Source organism: Pan troglodytes, chromosome 11 (genome assembly GCF_028858775.2).
Source record: "Pan troglodytes isolate AG18354 chromosome 11, NHGRI_mPanTro3-v2.0_pri, whole genome shotgun sequence".
Lineage (NCBI taxonomy): Eukaryota > Metazoa > Chordata > Mammalia > Primates > Hominidae > Pan > Pan troglodytes.
The window spans coordinates 72,176,300-72,197,426 of NC_072409.2; the positions used below are offsets into that span (position 1 = coordinate 72,176,300).

The 21,127-nt window shown below is 43.2% G+C and overlaps 1 non-coding gene across 1 annotated transcript; it reads right to left on the reverse strand.

The window, feature by feature from the left end:
• Positions 1 to 2,247: 2,247 nt before the first annotated feature.
• On the reverse strand, positions 2,248 to 2,354 carry LOC112204521 (U6 spliceosomal RNA). Its single transcript, XR_002938153.1, has one exon. It is a non-coding gene; the product is annotated as a U6 spliceosomal RNA (small nuclear RNA).
• Between the last annotated feature and the right edge of the window lie 18,773 nt (positions 2,355 to 21,127).

Genomic DNA, 21,127 nt, shown 5'->3' on the forward strand with positions numbered 1-21,127 from the left:
AACCCCACCAGGTCCCATCCTAGGAGTGGTAGGGAGAGAACAGGTTAATTAGATGGGTTAATTTGAGGAACTATTCTTTCAAGAGGTGAGAAGGGATGAGATGAGAGAACGCGATGGAGTTAAGACCATGGGCTCTGATTCAAATGTTGATTTCACCACTTATAGCAGTGGGACGGACCTTGAGCAAGTGTCTTAACCTCTCTGAGCAGCAGTTTCCATATAATAAAATGTGAATAATTATATGGTCAAATATATAGTGTCATTGTGAGGAGCAAATGAGCTAATGCATCAACAATGTCTGGCATATGGTTGACACTCAATAAATATTCACTGCTATTAATTACTGTGATTAGATGGAGTACAACAGAGGAAGAGTTGGCCCGGGAGAGGAAAAAGCTATCTTTCTTCGAGCAGCATGTGGAATAGAGTAAAAACAATAGGCATTCGAGATAAACAGACCTGGGATCAATTCCCTTTGTTAGTGATGCTGTGTGACTTTAGTAAAGTTGATTAACTTCTGAGCCTCGGTTTTCCCCTCTCTATGGAACTCAGATGTCAAGGGGTGGGGGTGGGGGGCCTTCCTGCTCTTGAATTTAGGAAATGTACTTCCTTTATAGTACTGCCTGTCACCATCCCAGGTGAAACACACGTGGCTTCTGTTTCACCCTATGCCAGAAAGCCCATTCAAAAATTCTCTTTCAGCATTTCATGAGCTTAGTAAATTTACTTGAGATTTTAAGACTTATGCTTTTGAGGGTAGGGACGTATTGTGCCACACGAAGCCTTTCTCTAAAGCTCCTGTTCTTTTCTTGCCTCTTCCCCTCCCCCCTTCTTTCTGAATGAGGAGCCCACCATCCCCTCACCCTGCCCATTCCACACATATTTCCTCATCTCTCTCCCCTCCCCCCACATTGTCCAAAGAGGCTGATCAAGGCATTTTCCCATGAAGATGATTCTCTCCCCAAGATAAATTTTTTTTTTTTTTTAAACAGAGTCTTGCTCTGTCACCCAGGCTGGAGTGCAGACTGCAATTTCCGCCTCCTGGGCTCAAGCTATTCTCATGCCTCAGCCTCCTGAGAAGCTGGGATTACAGGCGTGCACCACCACACCTGGCTAATTTTTTGTATTTTTAGTAGAGACGGGTTTTGCCATGTTGGCCAGACTGGTCTCAAACTCTTGACCTCAAGTCATCCGCCCGCCTCAGCCTCCCAAAGTGCTGGGATTACAGCCCTGAGCCACCACGCCTCGCCCCCAAGAGAAATTCTCATACCAGCTGCTAAAAGAATATGATTTCCTCCATCCTCTAACAAGCAAAACAGGGATAATTATGCCTACCTCACAGGGTGTTTGTGGGAATTAAATGAGGTAATGTTTCTGCAAGCTGCTGGCACATAGCAGGCAGTCAATAAATGTTAGCTCCCTCCTCCTTTGATTCTTCCTTTGTGAAGTGAAGGAACAAAGAGAGATATTGAGAGATATTTTGAGGTGGGGAGGAGAGTACATAAAGCAGCCAAGAAGGTCATCTCCTTGACCATCACCCTCCAGTAAAGTGGAAGACATTATTTGCCAAGAGCAACTGGAAGAGGTGGAGGGGCTCAGGGCGGAAGCTGGACAAGCCTGGTTTATCTTGGAGTCCACCCAAAAGGGTTTAGTTACTAGAACAGCAGTTCCTCTACATAAATCCTTCAGGTTCTTGAAAAATGTTATTAAATCACTTCTGCATCATAAATAATCCTAATTTTATTACTCTGCCCTCTCAGGCCAAGGTGTGAGTCCTGCAATCCCTCTCCTGCTGAGCTGCAGGCCCAGGCACACAGCTGCACAGGGGCAGGATCCCAGGCTTGGCTGAATAGGATCCAGTGGCCTGTATCGTCTGCTGGCTTTCTCTGATGTTTTCCAAGCTGTTTCATTTTTTTATTTTTCTTTAAAAAAAACTTTCTTAAAAAAATATGGGCCAGGCGCGGTGGCTCATGCCCTAATCCCAGCACTTTGGGAGGCTGAGGTGGGTGGATCACGAGGTCAGGAGATAGAGACCATCCTGGCCAACACGGTGAAACCCCGTCTCTACTAAAAATACAAAAAATTAGCCGGGCGTGGTGGCGGGCACCTGTAGTCCCAGCTACTCGGGAGGCTGAGTCAGGAGAATGGCGTGAACCCGGGAGACGGAGCTTGCAGTGAGCCGAGGTCGCGCCACTGCACTCCAGCCTGGGTGACAGAGCCAGACTCTGTCTCAAAAAAAAAAAAAAAAAAAAAAAGGAATGCTTCACAGATTTGCATGTCATCCTTACGCAGGGGGCATGCTAATCTCCTCTGTATTGTTCCAGTTTTAGTGTACGTGCTGCCAAAGTGAGCACTCCAAGCCCTTTCGAAGTTGAGTTCTTCTTAGTAATCTTCCTTGAGGTGTAGGACTCCAAATGGGAGGTTTATTAGCAAGGTCCTGGGTGCAGAGTCATGGGAATTTGGGAATTCTGTTACTTGTCTATTTAGATATGTCTCTTGTCCTGTTTGTTTGTGTTAGTTAGCTTTTCTTTTTCTTTTTTTTTTTTAAACCATAGATTTTTTTTTTCCTAGACAGAGTCTCGCCCTGTCGCCCAGCTGGAGTGCAATGGCGTGATCTCGGCTCACTGCAACCTCTGCCTCCCGGGTTCAAACGATTCTCCTGCCTCAGCCTCCTGAGTAGCTGGGATTACAGGTGCCCGCCACTATGCCTGGCTAATTTTTTTTTTTTTTTTTTTTTTTTTTGTATTTTTAGTAGAGACGGGGTTTCACCATGTTGGCCAGGCTGGTCTCCAACTCCTGACCTCGTGATCCACCTAAGCCTCCCAAAGTGCTGGGATTACAGGCATGAGCCACCTCGCCTGGCTAAACCACAGAATTTTTTTTAAAACTTCTTCCAAAAGAGTGGATGGATGGCTTTCGTCCATTCTTCTGTGGGCCAAGGATGTTTCTTCCCCATGTAAAAACAAATGGTTGTGATTATTCAATATCAAATTGTATCCTACACCTTAAGAAGTCCCTGCTATTTTCCCCAGCTGTCCTCATCCATATCTATGTATCTTTTCTTTTCTTTTCTTTTTTTGAGATGGAATTTCACTCTTGTTACCCAGGCTGGAGTGCAATGGTGCAATCTCGGCTCACCGCAACCTCCGCCTCTTGGGTTCAAGTGATTCTTCTGCCTCAGCCTCCCAAGTAGCTGGGATTACAGGCTCATGCCACCACACCCAGCTAATTTTGTATTTTTGGTAGAGATAGCATTTTTCCATGTTGATCAGGCTGGTCTTGAACTCCTGACCTCGCGTGATCTGCCTGCCTCAGCCTCCCAAAGTGCTGGGAGTATAGGCGTGAGCCACTGCACCCACACCCGGCCCTGTATCTTTTCATTTATCTTTTTTTTTTTTTTTTTTTTTTTTAATTTTAGAGACGGGGTCTTGGCTGTATTGCCCAGGCTGGAGTGCAGTGGCTGTACACAGACTCAATCATATCACTCTACAGCCTCAAACTCCTGGGCTCAAGCAATACTCCTGCCTTAGCCTCCTAAGGACTACAGTTACATGCCACTGCGCTGGGCTGTCTACAATTTTTTAACCCACAGATTTCACGTAGCTTTTCTTCCCAGAGCAAAGTAAGTTGAAAAGTAGCAACACCAGCCGAGCATGGTGGCTCACGCCTGTAATCCCAGCACTTTGGGAGGCTGAGGGGGGCGGATCACGAGGTCAGGAGTTTGAGACCAGCCTGGCCAACATGGAGAAACCCCGTCTCTACTAAAGATACAAAAAATTAGCTGGGTGTGGTGGTGCGCACCTGTAATCCCAGCTACTCAGGAGTCCAAGGCAGGAGAATCACTTGAACCCAGGAGGTGGAGGTTGCAGTGAGCCAAAATCGTGCTATTGCACTCCAGCCTGGGCGACAGAGCGAGACTCTGTCTCAAAAAAAATTTTTTTTAAAGTTAATTAATTTTAAAAAAGTAGCAACACCTGTCTCTTTTATGTGGCATTCTGGGCTTTAAAAAAAAAACAAAAAACCAGAGTTTAGGAAACATGGGTTCAATTCCTAGTTCCTCTCAGTCCACTGTATGTCTTCTGAAGGATTCTTTCTTTCTTTAAATGTTTCGGTTTTATGACTTAATGTTTTTCCCAAATATAAAAATTGTGTTTGTTCCTGTGTAAAACATGGAAGGCACCAAAAAATATAAAGAAAATGTAAACAAAAACCATGCTTAAGTTCCACCCTCAGAAACTCCACTGTGAACATCTTGATAGATTTCACTAGGGTTTTGTTTTCTCTGCAAATGTGCTTACATAGTTACCAAATGTGATCCAATTGTAAACAGTTTTGAAGCCTGCTTTTCTACTTGGGTTTATTTCATGAGCATTTCCTAGTCATTAAAAAGTCTTCAAAAGCCTATTTCTGCACCATAACATATTTCATCATTCTCAGATTGTTCCACACTTAGGCCGGGTCCAGTTTTTCACTCCATAAATAATACTGCAGTGATCCACTTTGTACCTTGGATTTGCATATCTGAAAATTCCCTTAGAAGGTATTTCCAGAGGTAAGATTTCTAGTAAAATAGCATCCTGGACCTCACTTTAGTCATCACTGTTAAGTCAGCCCAAAGTGTTTCATCTTGAGTCTGATAAAGTGTTTAGTCACTAAAATAGGAAAAGGACTTGGTAATTTTTGCCTATATTGTGGTTTCATGGGATGCAACTGGAGAACAAAATAATACAATGATGTTCACTGTAATTATGATTTGGAGCTATTTAAAGGAGATAATAATAGCAGCTAACATTTATTGGGTGGTTTATATGTGCTAAGCTCTGTTTTAACTGTTTTTCACATACTACTTTAATTTCATCACAACTCTAGAAGGCAGGTGCTACTGTTATCCCCATTTTACAGATGGGGAAGCTGAGGCACAGAGAGGCTAAATTACTTATGCAAGGTAAATGGCTGAGCCAGGACTCAAAGCCAAGCACTTTGGGTGCCAGCCCATGCTATTAACCATGCTGGATTCTGCCCAGAAACAGTCAAGTGGGGAAGGGTCCTTACCTCCCACATGACACTGTACATGGCACAGGGCTGCCTAACCTCCCTGCTCACTGCGGAGTTCCTGCTTCCTCTACCCTTGCTCTTCTTGCTTCCTCTTTTTTTTTTTTTTTTTTTTTTTTTTTTTGAGATGGAGTCTCGCTCTGTCGCCCAGGCTGGAGTGCCGTGGCGCAATCTCGGCTCACTGCAAGCTCCGCCTCCCGGGTTCACGCCATTCTCCTGCCTCAGCCTCCCGAGTAGCTGGGACTACAGGCACCCACCACCACGCCCGGCTAATTTTTTGTATTTTTAGTAGAGACGGGGGGGCGGGGTTTCACCGTGTTAGCCAGGATGGTCTCAATCTCCTGACCTCGTGATCCACCCGCCTCAGCCTCCCAAAGTGCTGGGATTACAGGTGTGAGCCACTGCGCCCGGCCTTTTTTTTTTTTTTTTTTTGAGACAGTTTCGCTTTTGTTGCCCAGGCTGGAGTGCAATGGTGCGATCTCAGCTTACCACAACCTCCACCTCTTGGGTTCAAGCAATTCTCCTGCCTCAGCCTCCCGAGTAGCTGGGATTACAGGCATGTGCCACCACGCCTGGCTAATTTTGTATTTTATTTTATTTTTTTAGTAGAGACAGGGTTTCTCCATCTTGGTCAGGCTGGTCTTGGAACTCCCGACCTCAGGTGATCTGCCAGTCTCGGCCTCCCAAAGTGCTGGGATTACAGGCGTGAGCCACCTGCACCCAGTCTCGTCTTCCTCTTTTACCTGCTGTGTCCTGCCGGGTATGGACAGGACAGAAGCCCAGCTGCAGAGCACCCAATTCTCTATCTGGAAGGGAAGAGGAATGCCTATCAGGCTGTTCTCCCTTAGCTGCTTATTCAGGAAGGAAGGATGGAGGGAGAAAATGAATGCAAAAACACTGCTTTAGGACTTTGGTGGTGTGTTTTGTTTTCAGTTTTGTTTTCCACAATTGCAAGAACATTAGCCTTGCCTATTTAGCAGTAATATTTCCTTTACATTTTTCACAAGTTCCTTTTCAAGAGGTTCTCAGCTCATCCACTGGTGCAGTGCTAGATGTGATCAGTAAAAATAGGAGTTATTAAAGACAACGGTGACAGTGAATTCTGAAGGAGGTGACTATCGTTTTCGATACTGTCCGTAGCAGATTATCTTGGTTACAAATGACCTCCAAACAGCTGTTCAGCTTGGACAGCTCCACAGGTGCCCCATTGTATATAGAGAGAGCTTGGGGCTTAAGTTCTAATTAACAGCCATTTTCTCTTGTCCCACCTCCTAATGTTGACTTAAAAGAATACCAGTGTCACACAAGACTACACAGGTTGTTTCTGTTTACGTCAAGTAGACTGGCACCCCAGTGAAACACAACACAATATCCACAACAAAAAATAAACACAGCCTTCATCCCGCTTCCTCTTTTTTACCTTGCCAGGCTCCTCTGATGAGAACCCCACCAGAGAGATTTGCCTGTGTTCACGCACTGGCACAAGAGTGAACTCTGTAGAATTTCTAATAGCACCAGAAGTGAACTTGGGTAGAAATGAGCCACAGAACCTTTGGGAAATGCTACCAGCATAGAATCTTCCCAGGGGTTTAGGTCTCTGCAGTAGGGGACTCTGTACAGCCAGAAATATGCTTTAAGCATCTACTCTGCCCAGATTTGAGCATGTTGCCTGGCCCATAGAGATGCCCAATCAATATAAACTGAATTGAAGTGAGTTCTGTTGAGTTAGAGTGGATGGGATAGTAAAAGGTAGAAAAAGGTGTGATGCTCTCTTCTTTGATTTTCAGGTAGTCTAACAACAACAACAATAATAATTAATATCTATGAAGTGTTTTCTATGGGACAGGCCTGTTTTCAAGCACTTTACATGCATTTTTTTTAAATTCATACAACGTTCCCATGAAGTAGATATTTTTAATGTTTCCATTTTAGATAAGAAAGCTGAAGTTAAATCACTGTCCCAAGGTCATAAAACTAGCATGCAGGCTAGGCTTGGTGGCTCATATCTGTAATTCCAGCACTTTGGGAGGCCAAGGCAGGAGGATTGCTTGAACCTAGGGGTTCAAGACCAGCTTGGGCAATATAGTGAAATCTTGTCTCTACAAAAATAAAAATTAAAAAATTAGCCAGGTGTAGTGGTGCATACTTGTAGTTCTAGCTACTAGGGAGGCTAAGTTGGGAGAAGGTGGGAGAATCACCTGAGCCTGGGAGGTCAAGGCTGCAGTGATCACGCCACTCTGTTGCCTGAGCAACAGAATGAGACCCTGTCTCCCCTGGCATGGTGGCTCACACCTGTAATCCCAACACTTTGGGAGGCTGAGGCAGGTGGATTGCTTGAGGTCAGGAGTTCAAGACCAGCCTGACCAACATGGTGAAACCCCGTTTCTACTAAAAATACAAAAATTAGCTGGGCATAGTGGCAGGTGCCTGTAATCCCAGCTACTCGGGAGGCTGAGGCAGGAGAATTGCTTGAACCCAGTGAGAGGTGAAGCCAGCTGGACTTCCTGGGTCAAGTGGAGACTTGGAGAACTTTTCTGTCTAGCAAGAGGATTGTAAAATGCACCAATCAGCACTCTGTAGCTAGGACTGTAAAACGCGCCAATCAGCGCTCTGTAGCTAGCAAGGGGATTGTAAAATGCACCAATCAGCACTCTGTAAAAATGCACCAGCAGCAGCAACCCACTCGGGTCCCCTTCCACACTGTGGAAGCTTTGTCCTTTTGCTCTTCACAATAAACCTTGCTACCGCTCACTCTTTGGGTCCATGCCATCTTTAAGAGCTGTAACACTCACCTTTAAGAGCTGTAATACTCACCTTTAAGAGCTGTAATACTCACCGTGAAGGTCCGTGGCTCCATTCTTGAATTCGGTGAGACCACAAACCCACCAGCAGGAACCAACTCCAGACACACCAGGAGGCAGAGGTTGCAGTGAGCTGAAATTGCGCCATTGCACTCCAGCCTGGGCTACACAGCGAGACTCTGTCTCAAAAAAAAAAAAAAAGTTTGAGACCCTATCTCAAAAACAAAACAAAGGGTGGGCGTGGTGGCTCACGCCTGTAATCCCAGCACTTTGGGAGGCCAAGGTGGGCAGATGACCTGAGATTGGGAGTTCGATCCCAGCCTGACCAACATGGAGAAACCCTGTCTCTACTAAAAATACAAAATTAGCTGGGTGTGGTCACACATGCCTGTAATCCCAGGTACTGGGGAGGCTGAGGCAGGAGAATCATTTGAACCCGGGAGGCAGAGGTTGCAGTGAGCCGAGATTGTGCTATTGCACTCCAGCCTCAGCAACAAGAGCAAAACTCCGTCTCAAAAAAAAAACAACAAAAAAAAAAACCAACAACAACAACAAAAACCTAGCATGCAGTAGAATTGGAGCCCCAACAGTCTGACTCTGGAGCCATTCACTATTCCACTGTCTCTCAAATGGAGCATTTTAGGGGCCTGAGTTTTCTATGAGAGGTAGTATATGTATACAGCATCCTGAAGAAATTACGGAGTTTGCACCCTAACAAACATGTATGTATTTATAGAAGATGTTATTTGTACTGTTAAATCATATGTATATATATATACCATGTATTTTATCTATATTTCTACAAACTAATCAGCAACATGTGATAGTGACGCTAGTTTGAGCAATCTTTTATAATTAGTGAAGTATATTTAAACATTTATTGAAGGATAATATACCTACAGAAAAATGTACATATCATATGTGTATAGCTTCATGAGTTTTCACAAACTGGAATACACTCATGCATCCACCTCCCAGAACAAGAAACAAAACATTCCCAGTACTCCAGAGACCCGGTCCAGTCTCTCCCTCCCCTAGGTGCAGCCTCTATCCTGACTTCTGACACCATAGATTACTTAGCAATGGGAAATTTTAAAATCTTTTTCTTATTTTCAGAGACTTGCTATGTTTCCCAGGCTGATCTTGAACTCTTGGCCTCGAGCCAGCCTTCTGCCTTGGCCTCCCAAAATGCTCAGATTACAGGCATGAGCCACCGTACCTGGCCAGAAAATTTTTAATGTGGGAAAATTGTCGAAGTTCATCAAGAAGCCTCAGTTTTGGCCGGGTGTGGTGGCTCACGCCTGTAATCCCAGCACTTCGGGAGGCTGAGGGGGGCAGATCACCTGATATCAGGAGTTTGAGACCAGCCTGGCCAACATGGTGAAACACCAACTCTACTAAAAATACAAAAATTAGCTGGGCATGGTGGCATGCGTCTGTAATCCCAGCTACTCGGGAGGCTGAGCCAGGAGAATTGCTTGAACCCGGGATGCAGAGGTTGCAGTGAGCCGAGATTGCGCCACTGCACTCCAGCCTGGGCGACAGAGTAAGACTCTGTCTCAAAAAAAAAAAAAAAAAAAAGTAAGGTGCCAACTTCACATTATAAGATAAACCTAAAACAATAAATATAAGAGAAATCAATCATTGAGTTCCGTTTCTTGAGGTTACATCATTCGAATCCACCGCCTTCTTGTGGAGATCCAGAAGTGCCCTTTCAAATACCTGTGAGAATGGGCTGGGAATGAGGAAGGGGCTGGCATACACTTATCTAAGCATATTTGTAAATAAAGCAAAAAGCAATTTACAGGGGAGTCTGTGGTAGGGTTTTGTTGTTGTTGTTGTTGTTTTTGAGACGGAGTTTCACTCTTCTTGCCCAGGCTGGAGTGCAATGACGCAATCTCAACTCACAACCTCTGCCTCCCGGGTTCAAGCGATTCTTCTGTCTCAGCCTCCCGAGTAGCTGGGATTACAGGCCTGCACCACCATGCCCGGCTAATTTTGTGTTTTTAGTAGAGACGAAGTTTCTCCATTTTGGTCAGGCTGGTCTCAAACTCCAGACCTCAGGTGATCCGCCCGCCTCGGCCTCCCAAAGTGCTGGGATTACAGGTGTGAGCCACCATGCCTGGCTGTGGTAGATTTTTACACATGGATAAGACTATCCAAAATGCCTTCTAATATTCAGGCATCGGATGTATTGCTATGTTTGGGAGCCTCTGAGCCCCTTTCTAAGAATTTTCACAGGGAGCTGGGCAGCGGGAGTGGCAGCCATGTTGGTGCAATGTGGCCTTGCCCCAGTGTCATCTGATTGGACCGGAAAGAGACATCTGACTCAGGCTGGCCAATTAGATCATCTATCCCAAGAATTTTTCACTGGAGAGAAAGGTTGCAAGTTAGTATAGGCTGGTCTCTTAAACTAAGGGCATCTCAACTGAAGAGCTTTGGCATTGCATCACAGTCAAGAAGAAACACACGACACCAGACTGCAGAGAGAAGGAAGGAAGTTGACGTGCCGAGAGGCAGAGAGGAGGGCCACAAAGTAAGAGACCAGAGAAGACCATGGAGGCACAGAGAGGAGGGCACTGGAGCAAAGTAGCTGACTTGACTTCTGCTGGTCTTCTGGTTTAGGTTCTGGTCAACCCATCATGAGACCCAGCTGTGCCTCTTATTTTTGGGCTCCTCAGATGATTGTAGACCTTCATACTATAACTTTCTTCAACATGTTGCTGATGCTAGCTTGAAGGGCATCTGTTATTTGCTGTTTCAGAAACGATGGCTGCAAAATTCAGTGGCTTAAAACAAGAGCAACACTTACGTTTCTTACCCATCTGTAATTTGAGCAAAGCTTAGCATGGACAGCTCGTTTCCACTCCAACTTGGTTTCAGCTGACAGCTTGAAGGCTGGGGTCTGACACTGTATAACACTCACACATGCCTGATTCCTGGGTTGCAAAGACTCAAGCAGTTGGGGCTGGAAGAGTTGGGGCTGCATAGGAACCGCTCTGTTTCTCTGTGGTCTCTTATCATGGTAGCTTCAGGATAGATGAACTTTCCCATGGAGGCTAAGGGCTCCAAATGCACAGGTCCCAAGGAGAGAGGGACAGGTGGAAGCCACATCGCCTTTTAGTACCCAGCCTCCGAAGCCATGGAATATCATTTGATCTCTATTTGTGGAAGCAGTTACAAAGATCCACCTTGGTTGGGGGACCTCATCTCTCAGTGAAGGAATGTCAACATCACATTTTTTTTTTTTTTTTGAGACGGAGTTTTGCTCTTGTTGTCCAGGCTGGAGTGCAGTGGTGCATTCTCAGTTCACTGCAACCTCTGCCTCCCGGGTTCAAGTGATTCTCCTGTCTCAGGCCCCCCAAGCAGCTGGGATTACAGGTTCCTGCCACCATGCCCTGCTAATTTTTTGTATTTTTAGTAGAGATGGGGTTTCAACGTGTTAGCCAGGATGGTCTCGATCTCCTGACCTTGTGATCCGCCCGCCTCGGCCTCCCAAAATGCAGGGATTACAGGCGTAAGCCACTGCGCCCGGCCAGCATTACATTTTAAAATGAGCGTGTGGCCAGAAGGTATATTAGGTGTCCATCTTTGGAAAATACAATCAGTGATACTTGTAAACAAACGAATGTTGATTAACATGTGGATTAATTAGCTGAGTACAGTGGCACATGCCTGAAGTTCCAGCTACGGTGCAGCCTGAAGTTCCAGGCTAAGGTGAAAGGATCACTTGAGCCCAGGAGATCGAGGCTGCAGTGAGCTATGATCTCACCACTGCACTCCCGCCTGGGTAACAGAGTGAGACCCTGTCTCAAAAAAGAAAAAGGAAAAAGAAAAAAAAATGTGGATTAATCCCAAAAAATAAAAAAGGCATTAGAATTCCTAGAAAATTATCAGTGTTGTGATGGGAAATGGGTTGGTGGGTGTAATGATAATTCTTTCTTTATCCTCCTGCTCTGAATTGATGACCATCAAACTCATCCATAGGTAGTCTCACTGAATTCTATCCAAGAAGCAGCATTTTAAAGATGACTGGTCTTTCGTTCTGTAATTGTCCTGTGTTTTATTTTACTACATAATTTGGCATGAATCAAGTTCAAATCCCTTGTTATTTGTAATGAAAGGTTTCTAGGCATCTTGTTTTCAAATGTTACTTGTAAGCATGTATTAGTTCGTTCTTGAATTGCTATAATGAAATACTGGAGGCTGGGCACGGTGGCTCACGCCTGTAATCCCAGCACTTTGGGAGGCCAAGGTGGGTGGATCACGAGGTCAGGAGATCGAGACCCTCCTTTCTAACACGGTGAAACCCAGTCTCTGCTAAAAAATATAAAAAATTAGCCAAACGTGGTGGCAGGCGCCTGTAGTCCCAGCTACTCGGGTGGCTGAGGCAGGAGAATCGTTTGAACCTGGGAGGCGGAGGTTGCAGTGAGCCCAGATTGCACCACTGCACTCCAGCCTGGGCAACAGAGTGAGACTCTGTCTCAAATAAGTAAGAAAGAAAGAAAGAGAGAAAGAGAGAGAGAGAGGAAGGAAGGAAGGAAGGAAAGAAAGAAAAAGACTAGAGATTGGGTAATTTATAAAGAAAATAGGTTTCATTGGCTCATGATTTCACAGGCTGTATAGGAGGCAAGGTGGTTTCTGCTTCTGGGGAGCCCTCAGAAAACTTACAATCATGGCAGAAGGTGCGGAGGGAAAGCAGACACACCTTACGTGGCTGGAGCAGAAGCAAGGGCTGGGGGTGGCGGAGGTGCTACACACTTTTTTTTTTTTTTGAGATGGAGTCTCGCTCTGTCACCCAGGCTGGAGTGCAGTGGCGTGACCTCAGCTTGCTGCAAACTCTGCCTCTCCGGTTCTCGCCATTCTCCTGCCTCAGCCTCCTGAGTAGCTGGGACTACGGGCACCCGCCACCTCGCCTGGCTAATTTTTTGTATTTTTAGTAGAGACCGGGTTTCACCGCGTTAGCCAGGATGGTCTCGAACTCCTGATCTTGTGATCCACCCGCCTCAGCTTCCCAAAGTGCTGGGATTACAGGTGTGAGCCACCGCGCCCGGCCAGGTGTTACACACTTTTAAATAACTAGATCTCATGATAGCTCACTATCACAAGAACAGCCCCGAGGGGATGGTGCTAAAGCATTCGTGAGAAACTGCTCCCATAATCCAATCACCTCCTACCAGGTCCCACCTCCAACATTGGGGATTACAGTTTGACATGAAATTTGGAAAGCGACACAGATTCAAACCTTATCAAAGCATACCCTTTCTTGTTTGTATGAGAAACAAGAAATGAGGTTTCCCTCCAACTGGACCCTTCTCAGTCTCCTCATAAATAATCCAGATTTTCAGGGTTCAAAATACTTCAGAGCTATAAAGTAGGGACTGCTGAAAGATGTATTAACTCCTCCAGGCCTCCTAGGTGCTATTTAAAATGTTATTGCTTCATATCCCGTAATAGAAGCTGAAACCTTATTGGTGGCCTTTCTCCTGATTGTTTGTATGTGGAGGGTGAAGGTTTGGAAATAAAGAGTTGGTGAACTAGAACAGGACACTGAATTAACTCTTTCAGCAAGGCTTAAAATAAAGGAGTTTAGTCTTATAAACTCTAAAGCCTAAAAGATACTGAAGCTTCCAGAATGAATCAGTAGCTAAGACAGTGTCATTAGATGCAATAATTACTGGAGGGGTGAAAACCTTGTTGATGCTGACTGAAAATAGGTACATTTAATACTTCTTTTATAGCAACATTTCCAATACTGTACTAATGTGAATATTAACGTAGTGTCTGTGTATTAAAATATGCACATTCTGGTTATATAGAAGAAACTTCAAACAGCCATCTTTTTATTATTAATAAAAGGTTAATCAGGTTTATGTTAACATCTTCAATTCATAGATTGGTCTGTTTGCAATAGGGAAAGAAATGAGACCATCAATGGCTAGCTTAAAAAATTCTACCTATAATAATAAACAAATATGCTTAAATATAGAGGCAGCCTGAATAGTAGGTATATTTTGGATCTGGTGTAACTAGATACATGGGAAGAAAGCCCTGATTTGTAGCATTTGCCAAGCTATATGGTGCAAATATTTCTACCATGTTTGACTTCTGGCTACCACATGGCATCACAGAATGCGAAGTTGGGAGGAGATACACCCAGTTGGTTCTGTGAGATGTATAAGCGAGTCCTACATCATTGTTTATAATTCTTGGAAAGCCAGTTGGGTGGTAGGTACTTGGATAAGCCTTCTTATAATACTATAGGAAACAAGGGCAAATTTTATTGGCAAGGTCTGTGGCAGAGTCATGTAATGTGCATTGAATCTCCATTTACTCCCTGATAATTCTCATTGGCCAATGGACTGGGAGCAGAGATGGAAACATTTAAAAGTTGTGTTCAACCCCTCAGCCCTCTCTTCCCTTACTACTGCCATCAGAGAGGTCGCATTCCCAATGGTGCAGATACAAGATGGTGTAACCCATATTAACCTGGTTCCATGAATGTCTGTGTGGAGCCCAATGCCCATTCACCCACACTGGGTATGTACGATGCTTCAGTTTGCTACTACTGCCTAACAAGCTATCCCATACAAAATGGTTTAAAACAACAATTTGTTGTTACTTCTCCAATTTTATGAGTTGGCTGGGCTCACCTGGGGAGTTCTTACAGTCTCACTTAGAGTCTGTCCTGTGGTTGTGGTCAGATGGTGCCTGGGTCTGGGGTGCTTAGGAAGCTTGACTGTGATTGAACTAAAGATGCTTCTTTGCTTATGTCTGGCACTTTGGTGCTCCTCTGCATAGAGGTTCATTCTTCAGATATTTTATATTGTGAATGGCTCCAAATGCAGTATCAGGAAGTGCCCGGATTTCTAAGGCACTGGGGAGAGCCACAGTGTCACTTCTGCCACACTTATTTCTGCACACTTCCTTGTTTAAAATGAGTCATGAGATCGTGCAGAGTCAGAGTGGGAGGTAACTTTCCAAGGGTGCGATTACCAGGAGGGAAGAGTCATTGGGAGCCCTTTTTGGAGAGTAGCTACCACATACCATGAGTAAGAAACAAACCTTTGTCATGTTAAGCCACTTAGATTTCAGGGTTAATTTGTTCCCTTGGCAAAAACCTAGCCTAATCTGATTAATCCAGAAATTGGTACTGTATTAGTGATGATAAACTAGAAAAAACAAACGCCCAAATATCTGTGGCTTAACACATAGTCCCCTGGGGATCTGATGACACTCCAGGACTGCGGCCTTCTAATGGTGACTCAGGGGTCCATGCTGCTTTCCTTTTGTTGGTTCACCATCCAGAATATGTGACTTCTAGCTAACTGGTGCAGAGGAAAGAGATCCTGGGGACTCATAGGTCTTCAGTACCTATTGACCAGAACTAGTCATGTGCCCCCTCACTCCAGCTACAAACAGGCTGAGAAATTGTGGGGAGCATGTGGGCATTTGGTGATTAGTAAATGTCTTGGTCATAATGTGATGTGGGATTCTTGGCCTCTTTTTTTCCTCCCTTCCCCTTATCTCATCCTCTGTAAGAAATTTAAAAGAAAGAAAGAGATAGAGAGAAGGAAGGAGGGAAAATAGGAGGGAGGGAGGAAGAAAGGAAGGAAGGAATGAGGCAGGAAGGGAGAAAAAATGGAAGGAAGAATACCGGCAGGAATTTGCTCTGTAGGATGTAAAATGCAACCACTAAAACTACTAAAAAAACAATACTATCAACAGATACTGCTAAATAAAAACTATTAACAAAGAACTGTAATAGCAGAGGCTTTCACTGTGTTTTTAACCTGTTTCATTTTCCTTTTTAATCAGCAGTGATAAGGAAACTAAACTGGATTAAGTGCTATCATCTTGGAGGTGCAAAGGCAAACAAGGAGAAAGAAGTGATTGAAGAGCACTTCAGAAAGCTTGGTACATTCAAATCAGCAGGGCTTGATTACTCGCATCCCAGGACACTTAAGGAATTGGCAAATATAATTGCAAGACCACCAGCCTTTATTTTAGAAAATGAAGGTTGGACAGAAGAAGGTCCTGACAAGTAGAATCAGCAGATGGAGTACCTGTTTTTTAAAACAGGGAAAAGGACAGCTGTAGTAATTATAGACTATTCAGTTTATCTTGGATACCTGGGAAGATACAAGAGCAAATCATCAAACAATCAATTTGCAACCACCTAGAAGAGTACAAGGTACTGGGTCGTAATCAATGTGATTTTGTGAAGTGCAAATTATGCCACACCAATTTAATTTTATCTGTGATAGAGTGATGAGCCTGGCAGAAGAGGGGAAAGCAATATCTACAACTGGACTTCAATAAGGTTTTTAATTTTCATTTTTTTATTTAAAATATTCCATTTCCTGGCATTTTCAGCATCAATCTTCTGAGAGGATGCTACTTGAACAGCAGTTGGGTAGGCATGATTCTGGGTAAAACCCTCAAAATGGTAAAAACAAGGATTCTACTCCAGGTTGACATAGTTATTAGTAGTAGTTGTTATTATTATTATTATTATTTTATTTTTTATTTATTTATTTTTTTTGAGACGGAGTCTCGCTCTGTCGCCCAGGCTGGAGTGCAGTGGCGTGATCTCCGCTCACTGCAGTCTCCGCCTCCTGGGTTCACGCCATTCTCCTGCCTCAGCCTCCCGAGTAGCTGGGACTACAGGCACCCGCCACCACGCCCAGCTAATTTTTTGTATTTTTAGTAGAGACGGGGTTTCACCATGTTAGCCAGGATGGTCTCGATCTCCTGACCTCGTGATCTGTCTGCCTCGGCCTCCCAAAGTGCTGGGATTACAGGCGTGAGCCACCGTGCCTGGCCATTGTTATTATTATTTTAATCAATTGATGTAGACAAAGATGACAGTAGTGAGGTGAAGATGGCGTTCTCCATCACTGATGAGAAATATGACAGAAAATAGAAGATGTAAAAACTCATTTAAGGGGTCCAACAGCTAAGTAATATGAGATCCAGAAGTGGAGAACAGACAAAACGGTATAAGGGACATTACTCGAGAAATTATATAAGAAAATTTCCCAGAAAAGGACACATTTTTACATTAAAATAACCCTCTAAGTGCCAACTGTGATAAATGGGGAAGATAACCCACTTGGACATAATTTTGTAAAATTTTAGAACTCTAAGAATAAACAAAATTTTTGAAAGCTTTGAGAAGGAAAAATTAGGCCACCTATAGAGGAATGTAAATTGAACAGCCAAATTCTCATTAACATCTCTGGCTGCTGGAAAATAATACAGTAGTCCTTTCAGTTCTGGGGGAAATTAAATTTGAAACTAATTTACATATCCAGCCTACCTATCAATCAACTGTGAGGGTAGAATGTTGGTGTTTCATACAAACCAGGACTTGTAAAATTTACTTGGAAAGACTCCTTTTTTAAGTTATTTGAGCATGTATTCCAGCAGGATGAAGAAGTTATCCAAGAAAGATTAAGGCAAGGGATCTTTCTAACACAAGAAAGGAAAGTAGTGTGTGATAAAAAAAAAAAAAAAAAAAAAATCATCCATTTTGAAGTAGGAGGACAAAGAGTGCCAAAGAGAAGGACTCTGGGACAAAAGAATTGCATGTAGTCCATAGTGTTACTAGGAGAACAACAACAACAAAAGTTTTAGTATATGATAAACTATATATTTAGTCAATAAAAAGATAGGCAATTAATAATTCCAGAAAAACAAAAAGCCAGTTGAGTATGTTATGGCCCAATTTAGAAGAATAACATATAATTTTCAGTAATTTAGGGAGTGTAAGAAAAAGACTAGTACATGGTGCTAAGACATTTTTCATTGAATATATGAAGGATATGATAAACATATGAAGATATGACACTGCCCTCATAGAAAGGAAAATTGCATTCCTAATATGCTACCTAGTTCAGCAGTGCACAATATTGATGTAGTCTTACTAATGTAATTACTTTTTGTTGTTGTTGTTTTAACTGCAGTCACCATCCTGGATATTAGATCTCTAGAATGTATTCATCTTCTAAGTTAAAGTTCATCCTTTACAGTCAACTTAAGGACAAAGAAAGGAAGATCTTGATTATTTTGCAAAAAAAGGCAAGCATTATTCTTCATAATATAAAAGTATAGCTGACAAAAGGTGGGAAGTGGAAAGAAGGAAATATGAAGAGAAGGATAGTATCATAGATACCTGCAACTTCTATAATCTGAAGTTAGGATACTGACTCAAGTTTTTGGAATGAAAAACTGATGTGTAGCATACTATTTTAAGTTAAAGGGTAACCACAACAAAACTTAAAAATAATGACATAACTACCTAACACTGAAGGAATTGGGAGGAAGAAGAAAACATAAATGAGCTAAATTCTTATCTTTTATACCTGGAGGCCATTAGATAACCAAGAAATTGGAAAGAAGAGTGATTTTTCCAAACACCTCATATATTCAAAGCATGCATAATTCATGAGTAGTTTTTTTATAGGCAGATCTGTATGGTCATGGGGGTATAATCTCAGAGCACAGGTGCAGACAATCTCTGTAGCATAAGGACACATTGTGTTACGAATGATCTTGCAGCCATAGCATTTTTTCCATTTCATTATCCATGCCCAGTTATAAGATTGTATTTGCAAACTTAAAGTTGTATTTGCTTTAATACTCTCTTAAATTTTCCCGGAATTATCTTTGATATTTCACAGAGTACTGTCTCCAAAATTTAATAGCTTGGTACATGGCCATGTGGCCTTTATCTAGTGTTTTATTGTCTCTGACTTCTGTTCCAAAAGAATATATTTTCAAGATTGGGTTATTGTTCTCACTGAATTAAATGCTCACTGGAACTTGCTCCTTAGATGACGTTGTTATAGAATAAAAACTATTTAAAAATTGTAACTCTAAAAATTAAAATAATAGGCCGGGGGTGGTAGCTCACACCTGTAATCCCGGTACTTTGAGAACTTGAGGTGGGAAGATCACTAGAGCCCAGGAGCTTGAGACCAGCCTGGGCAACAAAGTAAGACCTCACCTCTACAAAATATTATTATTTTTTTTATTTAAAGAACTTTTTTTTTTTTGAGACAAAGTTTTGCTCTTGTTGCCCAGGCTGAAGCACAATGGCACGATCTCAGCTCACTGCAACCTCTGCCTCCTGGGTTCAAGTGATTCTCCTGCCTCAGCCTCCCGAGTAGTTGGGATTACAGGCATCCGCCACCACATCTGGCTAATTTTTGTATATTTAGTAGAGACGGGGTTTCACCATGTTGAGCAACCTGGTCTTGAACTTCTGACCTCAGGTGATCCACCCACCTCGGCCTCCGAAAGTGCTGGGATTACAGGCGTGAACCACTGCGCCTGGCCCCTTAAATACATTTTTAAATAATTGAGACGAGCTATGATCATGCAGGGTGAGACACTGTCTTAAAAAATTAATTAATTAATTTAAAATTACAATTGAAATTAAAATAACAACATCAGCCAGGTGCAGTGGCTCACGCCTGTAATTGCAGCACTTTGCGAGGCCAAGGCAGGTGGATTACTTGTGGCCAGGAGTTCAAGACCAGCCTGACCAACATGGTGAAACCCCATCTCTACTAAAAATACAAAAATTAACCAAGCGTGATGGCAGGCATCTGTAATCTTTGCTACTCAGGAGGCTGAGACATGAGAATCGCTTGAACCTGGGAGCTGGAGGTTGCAATGAGCCAAGATCGTGCCATTGCACTCCTGCCTGGGTGATAGAGTGAGTGAGACTACATCTTAAATAATAATAATAACAATAATAAGTTAACAACATAAAAGTCCATTGAACCACTTCTAGATTTAAATTTACATAACTTTTCAATAATAGCATGGTCTACAACCCACTGTTAAATGATGGCAGGTGCAAGTAAAACCTCATTGTAACTCAGTAAGTAGGGTCTACAATATTCAATTCCATAACATGTGATGCCAATTTAGTACAAAGTTAATAAAATGACTAAGATGATCCTGCTGCAAAAGGACAGGAGCCAATCACCAAACTCGTCATATCCAAATTCATGTTATCAAAGAGGACATAATTACAAGTTCCATTGTACTTCTGATTACCAGCTAAAGTGGCATGCCACATAGCCACGAAGATTAAGACAGTTGCCATTTTTACTGCCTCTTAGCTTTGAAATTGTGCAGCTTTTAAAAAATAACTTTTTATTTTTATTTATTTACTTACTTATTTAATTTTTTTTTTTTTTTTTTTTTTTTTGAGACGGAGTCTCCCTGTGTAGCCCAGGCTGGAATGCAATGATGCCATCTTGGCTCACTGCAACCTCCGCCTCCTGGGTTCAAGCGATTCTCCTGCCTCGGCCTCCTGAGTAGCTGCAATTACAGGCGCATGCCACCACGCCTGGCTAATTTTTATATTTTTAGTAGAAATGGGGTTTCACCATGTTGGTCAGGCTAGTCTCGAGCTCCTGACATCGTGATCCACAAGCCTCGGCCTCCCAAAGTGCTGGGATTACAGGCGTGAGCCACCAAGTCCAGCTTATTTATTTATTTTTTTAGACAGAGTCTCGCTCCTGTCGCCCAGGCTGGAGTGCAGTGGCACAATCTTGGCTCACTGCAACCTCCGCCTCCCAGATTCAAGCAATTCTCCTGCCTCAGCCTCCAAAGTAGCTGGAATTACAGGTGCCCACCACCATGCCTGGGTAATTTTTGTATTTTTAGTAGAAACAAGGTTTCACCATGTTGTCCAGGCTGGTCTTGAACTCCTGACCTCAGGTGATCCACTGGCCTCAGCCTCCCAAAGTGTTGGGATTACAGGCGTGAACCACTGCACCCGGCCTAAAAAATTACTCTTGACAGGAGTTAAATGATTTCAAATTTTGCACAAAACTGGGACTTTCTTATTTTTAAAACATTTATTTTTATTTATTTATTTTTTGAGACGGAGTCTTGCTCTGTCACCCAGGCTGGAGTGCAGTGGCATGATCTCAGCTCATTGCAAACTCTGTCTCCTGAGTTCAAGCAATTCTTCTGCCACAGCCTCCCAAGTAACTGGGACTACAGGTGTGTGTCACCACATCTGGCTAATTTTTGTATTTTTAGTAAAAATGGCGTTTCACCATGTTAGCCAGGTTGGTCTTGAAATCCTGACCTCAGGTGATCTGCCCACCTCGACCTCCCAAAGTGCTGGGATTACAGGCGTGAGCTGCTGCGCCCGGCCTATTTTTTATATTTTTTATTTTTTTATTTTTATTTTTTAGACAGAGTCTCGCTCTGTCGCCAGGCTGGAGTGCAGTGGCGTGATCTCA